This window comes from Pleurodeles waltl, chromosome 8 (assembly GCF_031143425.1).
Source record: "Pleurodeles waltl isolate 20211129_DDA chromosome 8, aPleWal1.hap1.20221129, whole genome shotgun sequence".
Lineage (NCBI taxonomy): Eukaryota > Metazoa > Chordata > Amphibia > Caudata > Salamandridae > Pleurodeles > Pleurodeles waltl.
The window spans coordinates 11754071-11766460 of NC_090447.1; positions in this window are offsets into that span (position 1 = coordinate 11754071).

Here is a 12390-nt window from a genome sequence, read left to right on the forward strand (position 1 = left end):
CTTTGAGCAGTCGCTCTTTAACAGGAACAAGTACAAAGCATTTAGAAGTGCCAAAACAGTTGAATGAGAAAGAAACACAACACAAAGGAAATCCAACACTAATCTATAAAAATAGATGTTATTTTTATTAATTGTTGATAACCAAAATGAACAAAACCCACTGGAAGGTTCCGGAGGTATAATTATTAAGCAAATCATAAATCACTGCTTTTCACTCAAATCACAAATAAGCATTTGCTACTACTTCAGTTAGTGGTTACTTTGAAAACTTTTTAAAACATTTCTAAAGTTATGTTTGGATACTCTGGCCCATTTAGGGCAGCCAATTCCATCAGGGAGCAAGTCACAAGGACCAATAAGGCTTGGTAGGGCAGTTACCTTGCACTCAAAGCAGTTTCCAGTTCAGCTCCATTCTATATCTGCCTACTCCCAAGATGGCAGAACCTGCCTCTGGGTGTGTGTAGCTTGGTAGCGTACCCTGAGGTATGGCTATCTGAGGGCTACACACCCACAGAAAAAATGGTGCAGCAACTGTTCCCCCCCCTCTGCCCCTGATGCCAATCTGTCCACCATAACAAATGAGCAGCCCCTCTTGTGTGAGTCCAACATTTGCCCTTCAAATGCGGCTTCCCCTCTGATGCTTGCCTTTTGGGCTCACACCCTGTTTGGCCTTCATGCCAGGGAGAGGTAGCAACTCTTCCAATGGCATTTTCTTCTGTGTTCCTTTCTGAGAATCATTCACATCTCCCCCACCGGAAAGACAGAAGGCAGTCACATGGCCAGCAAGCGTGAGCGGTCTCTGGAAAATGCTGGGCAACGAGTGCAACTTCCTAAAGTTGCCATTTACTTAAAAGATACATTACATTAGACTAGGGCATCAAGCCAGGTTTAACGCAAGCAAGCTTTTGATATTGAAGTACCAACTTTAGTCCCATTCAGAAGACAGCACATCTGGTGAGCACAGCTGTACTCGCTGATGGGGCTGCTAGCCTTTCTACACCAAAAAAAACAATTTGGGGTTTTTACTGTCAGAACATTCAAAAACATGTGTTCTACTTTTTCATATACTGCACCCTGACTTTGGGTTCGATAGGCCTGCCTTAGTGGTGACATATATTTTAAAAATGAAGGTCTGGACTTTGTCATTGTTTTAAATTACAAGGTCGAGTCAGCAGTTTTAAAACTGCTCTGCCAGCCAGTAATGCCAGGCTCGGAGTCTTGCTTTGAACTTACAGGTCCTGGGTACCCCAGTAACATATACTAGGGACTTATAAGTAAGTCAACATACCAATTGTTGGTGAACCAATCAGACATATATGTGTCATAGCACAGGCATTGAGGCCTCTTTGGCAGGACTTTCAGAGTCGAAAACCCAGCAGCATCAGTTCAAAACTTTTGGGGTGATCACAGAATAGAGGCATTACCTCACAAGGACTACTTGTTTATATAGCGCTTTATACCTCACTTCTACTGTTTCTAAACTCTGTAAGTGCAAACTTACTTCAATTTCTAAGAACTCAATTTACTAACCTCGAAGGCAGTCTGCCTTGCCAGGTTTCAAGCCTCCAGTAAATGTTTGTCAGAAAAGAACATTCAGATCATAGTGCCCCCGTCTCCTCAGCTTTATAAATATAGATTTCTGAAAAGTATTGCGAAAAATCCAATCTTACTGCAAATAAAATAATATTTCTATCCATAAATGCAAATAGAAGTGAGTTATCAACAGAACAAAAAAGCTACTTGATTCCAGGAACTGATGAAATGGTAATTGTTTTCTAGACATGTTTTCTATTCTGCAGACAGTAGGTAATTCTCTTACCGTTCATTCAGGCTGTTCACCTCCAGAGACTACGCGAAGACCTAACACCCAGTGTTGTCATCAATTAGGTTGCAGTGATATTATCAATGATGTCGTAGAATATGTGACGAATGATGTAATATGTGAGGTAATTAGCAGTGCTTGGTGAGGGCAAGAATTATAGATACTTTAAGGCACAAGTTCCAGTTACTTGAGATAACTATACCTTCTCTAAATGGCGAATTTCAGTGGTTTTGTTCATTTAAAATGCCATGTTTTAACTGACATTTTCACCTAACTGTAACATCCCCTTTGTTTTTTCAGTGATTTTTTTAAATATAAAGTAAAATATTATTACAATTCCTAACTATAATGTCATTTTAACTTTTATTTTTCAGTTAATTTCTATATATATTTTTTTAAACATGAAGTAAGTTGTCCATCACCGTGCATGACCTGCTGTCAAACTCCCCATCCGACTTCTCGCACTGCCTTTAATCGTGCACAGCTTTGGGTTTGGTGCCCTACCACCCCGCTGCTACTAGCCTGTGGCTATGAGCGGTGTGGGGGTTGGACAACCTACCACCTGCCATGCACAGTCTTTAGCCCTGAGAGGCAGGGGGATGGGCACCTTGCCTAAGGCCAAGCCATGCACCCAACCCCTATGGGTGTGCACAGCTGACAATGTCATGTAACAATATAAAGGGTGTCATTTTAGGCAAGGCAAAACTACTGGCTTTGTCAAAGGGTCAGAATACTAAAATGCATAAAACAGGCATATTGGGTTCATCAAGAGGTCAGCACATCAACATGTATAAAGCGGACATCTTGTCTTTGTCAAATTGTCCCCACTCACCATAATCAAATGTATATTTTATAAATTCTGTCATAACATTGTTTAATAAAATTGACTCCCCTCAAATGTTTTCAATAAAGCTTTTAAAACAATATTTGCATGTCTTTGAGTCCTTGTTTTCAGGCCACAATATAAAGACATAGAACCAATGACAAGAGCTCCCTGCACTCCAGCTGAACAGCATACAGCTCCAGATCTGAGAGCAAGAAAAAATATGGTAAGCTCTCCTCAGGTTATGAATTCTGTGCGCTAGGAGACATACTGTGTTTTTATGTTTTGTAATGTTGTTGGGGGACTGCTACACTCCCTGCAGCCTTCCACCACTTTAATAAAAATGGTTGGTGGTGCCTTCCCCTTCAAGGGGCACATCAGGATCCAAAATCATTTTTTTTAAAAGCCACTGCAGGGCATTATGGGGCACTCCAGAGCTGAAGCAGTAAATGTGAAATGAGCGGCTGTTCCCTCATTTCACATTCATGTGTTCTATTTGCAGGACAGGAGGCGTGCACCCCCTTCCACTGCAGGTTAAGGGCCTCAGGTATCCCATCTCACAGGCCTGGTGTGTTTTTTATGGGAGGGGTTTATGGGGCCCTACTCCCTGGGCTAGATGAGGGTCCCAGGGCCCCCATCACCCAGGGCAGATACTGTTTTCTTTGGAGCAAAGATGTGTACCCCCTCCATGGGCTACCTAATAGCCACAGGAACCCCATCCCCCGGTGACAGCTGTGTCCCGGAGACCCCATCTCTTAGGACACTCTGCTGTTATCTGTCTGCAAAGGCATGGGCAGGGATAACTTCTACTCCTGGCCACACTCTTGCAGGTATGGAACACAGGTTTACTCCCAACTGTTCAGGGCAGAGAAAAGTTGCTCCTGCCTGGCGAGAGCAAACCACTGCAGCCAATTCCCACTGCCCCACTGTGAGTGCTGGCTGGGAAGCCAGTAAGGGCCATACGGTTCCTGGGGGTCCCCCCCACAGGCCCATAGGCTCATATTACTGGGGGTATCCTGGGTGGGCCCCGAAGTCTGCTAATGGCTCAGGGAGGGGAGCTGCAAGGTGCACATACTCAACCCCAGGGGATTGGGTTCATGGGGCCTAAAAAAGGCTCAGGGACAGGGGCTGCATGCCCCTGCCCATAAAACATCACACCCCTGGTCCACCCCCAAAGAAAATGTGCCTATCCCCTCGGGGTTTACTTTAAAAGAGGCAGCAGCCCTCACCCCCTTTTTATCATCAGAACTGCTGATCCACAAATTCTCTGTTAATGTGCAGTACTAAATAAAACAAACATTTTTGGCCCCAGGGAGGGTGGGATCCTTGTATGACCCCAAGGTTAGGTAGGCAGAGTATCCCTACCATACCCCTGTATGTGTTTTACTTTTTTTCTCTGTTTACAGGATTGTGTCCCAAATTCTAAAATGTCTACCAGCACATCTTTGTTTATGTGGTGGCAGCCAAACAAATCTTATCTTGAGATCTGTCGGCTCCACAGATCCTCTGCGGCATGAAATATACATACATTTTAAACCTTAGTTTCTCAAACTCTAATGAACAGATTTACTACAAATCAAAAAAAACACTTTCCTCACTGAGATCTAGCACTCTGCCAAGTTTGGTGTTGTTCCATGTATCGCTGTTCGATTTCCCTATGGAAAATTGTGTGGGGAAAACAGGGTTTGAAACCCCACATTTTTTTGGTCCCTATTTGATCGATCACCCCAAAACGTTGCAGGAAAGAACTAAGGTGGATGAGACTGCTTTTTGGAAAGTTTTGTGGAGAATCATCAAACAAAGGCAAAGGTATTAGCAACACAAAAAACACCTTTACAATGAAACAACTGGCCTATATAACTACGCAGTCGTGAAGGCAAAGCAGGTGCCGCCAACCATACAGAACGAGTTATGTATCACCAGCTCATCAAAAATTAAAGTATAAGTTCATATACTAGTGTTTATATCCAAAATGTTACATACCGTGAGAGTTAAGACCATTGCAGTAATATGTTTACCTGGTGCGGTCACACAGACAGCACATGAAGGTGGCTCACTAAATAGGTCAATTTTTTGCTGAGTCTACAGGTCTCACACAAACTCAGGGAAACACAAGGTCATTGTGGAATGTTTGGCTCAAAATAAGCCAGTAGACATTACTGAGGCAGCATTCCATTTCATTTGTTTGTTCTCCATGCCAAGTTAGACTACCCATACGCCAATCAGCCATGGTCCAGCACCAATAGGAATGGTCCAATACACACTGCCAGTGGGGACCTCCAGCAACCCAGACTGGTTGTAGGCCTCATTACTGAGATATAGTTTGATTAAATGGAATAGTGAGCATGTCACCCATGTCTAGGCAATTAGCCAACTGGGTGGACAATTGCTGCAGTTCTACTGATCAGCAACCAATCTGAGGACAGTTTAGAAAATGAGGACTGCTTACTCAGTGCACAGAAAGACATAGCAAACTAGGTAACGCAGGCAGTGACTTATCTGCCCCTCACTGCAGCAACTCGGACACAGCACAATATCTCCAGAGCACACTAGGACCCTGCAAGGAGACATCAAGAGACATAGCTGACAATTTGATGCCACCCACTACTTGGACTGGGCTACGCCCCGGCCCCAGGGAGAGCAAGGGGGCAGCAGTCCATAATCCTTCAGGGTGGCCTCTGGTTCCATCACCATGTTCCTCAGGCACATTTTCATCATGGAAGGAAAGAAAGTTCACACTTTTTGTCCTCTTTTTTCTTCCCAGGCTGTAAAGCCTCTCAGAAGGGGAGCAATCTGGGTTAATGGATAGTTCTGCAACACTATCTACTAATGGCTATCTTGCCAGCCATGCCCCATAAATGTGACCCTGTCAACGCAATACTCAGGACATCCACTGGCCTCCAATGGAAAAAATGAATTTATGTTCAATTAAGCAACTTTTCCTACAAATCACAACAACAAATTAGGATGTAACCTTTAACCAGCACAAGGGGCTGGGGTAACAAGCACACGAAACTTACAACATGTGCCCTTTGGGCAACACGTAATTATATACAAAAAAAATCCTCTCTGCATATATAATCTGTTTAAATAATTTTAGCAAGAGAATATTCACAAGATACTTCTATATTTTGTAAATTATTTTAAAAAAAAGAATATAAGTTTTATACGCATTCATTTTAGTATTTAACCTTCTCAGAAGACTCCGCCCCTGAACGATTAAATAAACAATTATTCATGCAGGGAAAAATATATACATCAATACTAAAGGATTATTGTGAAAGCAAAAAGAAAAGGAAAAAGGGATACACCATGAAAATTGGCCTTTCCTCAGAGACCTTCAAGGAGAAAAATACCCTTGGATTTTGTACCTGTTGGCGTAAAATTATTTGATGTTATAACAAGCCAACGTTTCGGTCTCCTTCGAGTCTGCATGGGACCATCATCAGGACTAGGCAAGGTATAAAACCTATTATAGCAGATCTTTGAAAAATCATAACCTCAATATAATGGTTGAAATGCAAATGGCACAGTAATGAATTGTATCCTAAATATTACCAAATCCTCTGGTATCTGCCTATCTAATGCCTAATAGAAGTGAAGACAGGTTCTAAATATTCACTAGAAGAATCAAGTTTTTTCCTTTGATATTTCTATTAGGTGACAGATCCAGTCACATAAAATGACAGCCTGTCGCACCCTTTTACATGTAGTGGTCATCAAGTTCTTCTGCTGGCTCTCTAGGGACACAATATGGACGCACATCACCTATGCTTGTTGAAAGGTAGGAACTTACACTTGATCAGCACTACAAGTAAAAGGGTGTGAGAGACAGTCATTATAAGTGAAAGGTTCTGTTACCCGATAGATATTTCAGGAGAAGAAAACCTGATACTTCTAGTGAATATTTAGAACCTGTTTTCACTATTGTGATGCATGGTGGTCTTCTGACTCCAGCAGGTCACCATCTTTTCTGATGCGATACCTGGTGGGTCTCAATTTCTAAATTGTGAATACTCATGCGGTAGGTTGAACTGCAACACATTGGAAGTGGTAAATTGTGAACCACCCTTTAAGTACATAGGTTGGTTGGCAAATTACCACAATGGTGACAAAAATACTGGTTGCAAACCAGTGACATATATCTGAGCCCATTTAACTAAAACTTGCCAGACCTATTGTCTTTCTTTTGGCAATGTCTGCTCTCCAATCCCTTTGGTCAGCTGTGAAATTGATTGAAACAACCTTAATGATGACCCCTCTGTCCAAAAGTGTTCTATGAAAATTGCTCGGATGATCTGGCAAAATGCCCTCTCTGACTGGTGATTTTGTGATGGAGTGCTCCAAGCTGGCTCTGGGGACAGATCTCCACAGTGCCTGCTGTTCAGATGACTCTCAGCCTGTGCTGTGAACTCCTTTGTAAAGAATGGTAAACTCACAAATCCTTGGATTTACACAAGCTAACACATTTCAAAGGGTCTTTACAATGAGTGCTGTTAAAGCTAATGGAGAGTAAACAACACTGAGCCCACATTGATACTTTCACCCAAGCAGCCGCTGTGGGAGCAGCAGGGCCCTAGCACAGAGTAGATGTAAATACAAGACACTGCTATCTGAATGGAACACATGAAACCTTTGCTGGCAATGTATGAGAAGGGTCACTGGTTGAGGGTAGAGAAACCCTACTCAAGCAGCAGCCAGAGTTCTTGTCAGGGTGAAACACAAGCAAACCCCCAACTAATCTGTGTTCAATCCTCTGGTAGCTTAGCACAGAGCAGTCAAGCTTAATTTAGAGGCAATGTGTAAAGTATTTATACAGCACTTCAAACTGTAATGAAGTAAAACACAACACAAGAAAAATCGCAATTTGTCAAAATAGATTACAATTTAATCAATTATTCCACACCAAAACAACAAAAATCCAACCAGTCAAACCAGGGATGTGCAATTTAGAAGATTTAGAAGAAAATAGTGTTTATAAGCAAAAAGCCCCAACTGTGGTTATCAGGTCACCCCGGACCAAGACAAAGTCACAAGTTCAGGACGAACGTGATGGAGTGGGGCCCCTTTTCAAGGACCAAGGTAGGCCTGATAAACCAAGTATCTTAAAATCCTGCTTGCAGACTGTTGCAAGATCCCGCTTTGTGGATGCATCACACAGCAGCAGTTCCGACGAGCTGCTGGCTGCGATGCAAGGTCCTGCATTGATGATGTGTTACGCAGAAGAGCTTCTGAGGAGTTGTGGGGACTGAATGAGAGGTCCAGAATTGAGGAGACTTTGTGCACCAGAGGTTCTGAAGAACTGCAGGGTCCTGCGTACAAGGTGCATTGCGCAGCGGCCAATTTAGAGCTGCGTTGGTTCTGCTTCAAAGACCAGTGCTGGATGGCAAAGCACCTTCAGGTCCACTTCTAAGAGTTCAGTACTTGGGTGACACTACTTGGGGGGTGGGACTCACAGCAGATAGAGTCCAAGTGCAGGGTTCAAGGTGGTTGGAAGGTTTTCTCTCCTAGTGGCTCTTATCAGCCCTTGGAGTCGCTCTGGTTGTCTTAGGTTCAAGATACAGGTTGAGTCCTTCTCACTCACTCAGCAGAGAAGCAGGGCAGCAGAGCAGCAGTTATAGTTATTCTTGCAGCAGAGAAACACAACAGTCCTTGTTAGTGTCCATCAGGTCAAGAGCTCTACTGAAGAGTTGGGTCTGAATGTCCACTCTTTGTCCTTGGTGCCAGCTTTAAAGTAGGAGATGTTTCTATAGGTTTCCAGCCCTAGCGGTGTTTTTAATTTTCTTCCTCCATGCTATGGTATGACCCTAGCTTGTCTGGGGCTCAAAAGACTGGTGTGGAACCCTTGTAAGGATGCTGGAGCAGAGTCTTTGTGATGTGCAGGTGTGGTAGGTGACAGGTCCATCCCCTACCAAGTCAGAGATGGCCCATCCTGCTAACACCTATTTCTCCTTTGTCTCACCTTCTCTGAGTAACACACAAAGATCAAGTGCCAGCTGCACCAAGTCATGTGACTCAGGATACAGGCCGTAGAAACCAAATAGCTGGGATAAGAACATGCCAACTTTCTAAAGATTCTAAGGTACAATTCTTTAGCGATTACCTTAGGTGTCACCCTTGATGAGTAGCTGAGGCCACTTGATCTCAACAAGTCAGTCATTTGTGAGCTCAGCTAAGAGCTCTCGCTGACAGTGGAACAGTAGATCTGAGGAGGAACCAGATTATTCTCTACCAGCTCCAGTTCCTTTGCTCCACCATAGCTTGATACATGCTGCTGGCCTCTATCTGTGGACATTTCCAAGGAGCTTGATCTAGCTTGGGTCTTGACTAAGGGTGAGTGGAAAACTTCGATCAGGCAACGGGTGTTAGCACAATTTTGCCCACTTCACGATAAGCGAGTATCGCAGAGCTCCTGCAAATTTCCACCAAGCACCACATGACGGAATATCTTCCCATGCCCAGCTTGCCAAACTTAAGTTGGCAAGTGTGAATTTGCATCCCCTAGCGCAATTTGCAAGGGCTAGAACGCCACCTGGGGACATTTTCGCAGCACGGGTGGTTGCTGCAGGTCGCGACCATTCGCATTGAGAAAGCTGTTGCATGTGATGAAAATCTACTCGAGTGGCAAAAAGAAGTAGCGACCTCTGGCGCACCGCTCAGCACCATTAGCACTGATTTTACAGCACAGAGCAAGCTTCCGGTGCTGAAACTCAGTGTGAACAGCTCGACATGCAGAATTGCACCCACTCGTAGAACTCCGAAGAATCTTGCAGAGTTTTTATGTAACTCTAGGGAATTCTGCAGAGTAAAACTCCACGAGCTCTGCTCACCCCTAGTCTTGACCTTACCAAGCAGCTGTTTACATTGTAGAGTGCTACCTCTTGAGTACCCCATTGTGTTATGAGTTCCTTGTATCATAGTCCCTGCATCAACTTCTTTCTGTGTCCCAGTCTGTTCTATAAACACAACACAATGGCAGATATAGTGGTCAGGGCACCCTTCGGTGACTATGTGGCTAAAGCCTCAACAGACACATATCTATGCACTGATGCACAGCTGGGGCTTTGTAGTCTCCCACAGTGGATGGTTCCTATGACTCTTTGGTTCCTTCACAGGGAGCTGCCTTGGGGAAGATCTCTGCCCACAACACCTGCAGAATTCATTGTTTTATGAGGAGTCAGTCCTTACCAATGCAAAATCCCACAGAATAACCACCTTTTTTCCCATTTGGCCAAGATTAAAGGAATGTGACCTAATTCCTCTATAACTCATGTCAGGTCATATTTGGTGGTTAAGATTTTCTGCCCTCCCTCAGCGAACAGAGCTCCTTCAAAGACACTTTCTTTTTAAACATCCTCATATGGCGCTGACTAGAGCTTGTTCGGAACAACTGTTTTCCCTTTAGCATGTCAATAACTTTCAATCCTCCAATGCCCTGATTAGTCATGTGGTTATATGTCAAAATATTGAGCTTGATTATTGAAGCACATTTATAGTGACTCTACAATTTCAACTTCTAGCATATCAGCCAAGTAGGCATACATTTAGAAGTAAGCATTTACTATTCTAACTCCATATCTACTTAGCTTGACACTTTGTTGGTGTTCAATAGTATGATGTTGACTTGAATGCAAATAGATATAAAAATCTGGATCGTTTGATAGAACACCATCTTGATATAGCTCTGTTGGGATATAAATGTTCTCCGCAAGCTCATACAGATGTATACAATGCCCTTGCCCTGAGTGACCCACTATTATATGAATCTGCTATCCTGATTCTTTCTGGCTCAGTTATCATGTAAGTCCAGACGTGTGCTGAGAACTAGGTCTGCCCCTGGTAATGCCAAGGTACAGAAATGCTTCTGTGACCTGAAGGGACACACCAAGCATGTCCTCTTTTTGAAGAAATGGGGCTACTCTCCATGTCTTGAGTTGTTGAAACGAAGCTGGAGCAGCAGTTTTCTGTGCCTGTTCTGTGACGTAATAGTCCTTGTAAAACCCTTTTTGTGTGTCAGGTGGTTGTGTGTGCTACTGGCCCCTCCTGGTTAAAATGTCCACTTCAGTGTAGCACCCAGACCCTTGCATTGACATCCTGTGTGTACATCAGGTGCATGTCTATAGTATGTGGCACTTACATGGCAGTGAAACTGTGTGCAGTGTGGATATGGTAGCTGGAACCAGTTGGATCCTTTTTGCATTGGGTCTGGTTTGCATGGCTCAAGATGGAGGATGTGCACAAACAATGGGGGTGTATTGCTTCTGTCCTTGAGGCAGACTGTACAGACCCAAACATGGGAAAGAGGGACAATGGAGTTAGGGCTATTAATAGAAGTTCTGTAAGAACCTTTGAGAAAACTGTTGTTGATTAGATACTCCTGAGCATTGCCATTTTGTTGATGGTGGGGGCGAGAGGTTTTAACTGCTAATTCTCTTGTTAAAGGTGTGAAATCTAGAAAGGACCTGCCCTTTTGACTGCCCCTGATTACTACTTCAGGAAGGCTGAAAACAGCCATTTGTAGAGTTTTCACACTTTATTTTGCCCATGTTTAGACACTCCTGCTTGGAGCCTGGATCTTCACAATCTGATGTGAGAGCCATCACCTTGCACAAAGACTGTGTCTACACTGCAGCCGGAAAATAACATTTGAAAAGTAACCACCATTGTCCATTGTCTTCAGATAATAGACAATGGATCCACGCTCCCTGTCTGAAAAACAAATATAAAAGTGGGACCCAAACCACCCTTGTTGGGTGTGTTCATTATATTACATAAAGATCTGCTGGGCAGCCAGGGCTGGTGACAGTCTGACAGCCATTCTCTCAGAGGTGAGGGGATGTCATCTGACGTTAACAGCATGGGGAAGAAGCTGTGGTTCTGCCTGGGACCTAGAACCCTGCCTGTCTCCTCAGAAGAAAAGGAAAGTGCTGGCCCAGGAGGAATAGTGTCTGTCCAGGTGCAGGAACCCAGCTGTGTCCCCAGTGAGTGGAAAACTCAAAAGAAGCCGACTAGCTAGTGGCTTTGTTGAAGGGATACCCCTGTGTTACGAGTTGCCTTGCAGTCTTACCGTGCAGTTCTATTGGTGAAATGAAAAAGAACCGCATCTTAATACCCACTGCCAGTGTGCTGCAAATATTCAGAGGCCCCCCTACTTCCAAAGTGAGAAAAACTGCCCTGGCTCAGGGGATGCAATTGCCCAGGCTGACCTTCCTGGGGCTACAACGGATGAAGGCAAGCACTCACAGGAGCAGCCTGTCCAGAGGACACCTGAAGTGATCCGGGATAAAGAGGAGCAGTACTGATGCTGCTGTTGAAGTGACACCACACATGTCTCTAAAGTTGTTTGCCAGCATGCACACCTCCAGCACCTGCCAAGCTGCATCCTTAGCTGAGTAGATAACATGCAAGACATGACTGTACTGAGAGACTGTAACTAAGTTAAACTCTTTAGATAAAGAACTGTATGAACTGATCTACTGGTTGCCTACAGGTGACCCCTTTGTGAAACTTGCACCTATGCCAAAAAATACCCTGAATTTGAGTTGCAGTAAGAACAGCCCTAGACCTGGAGGACAGTGTCAAGTAGGTAGGACGGTGCTAGAGCTGGTGCAGCGTTTTATTACAGGTCTTTGAGAGAAATATTTTAAAGTTAACCTGATATCTATGTGATTGTAAAGTATATCATAACTCTGTGTTATTAAAACTGTTTTTTTTCTACAAAAGAAGACAAACAGTGAGCAGGATG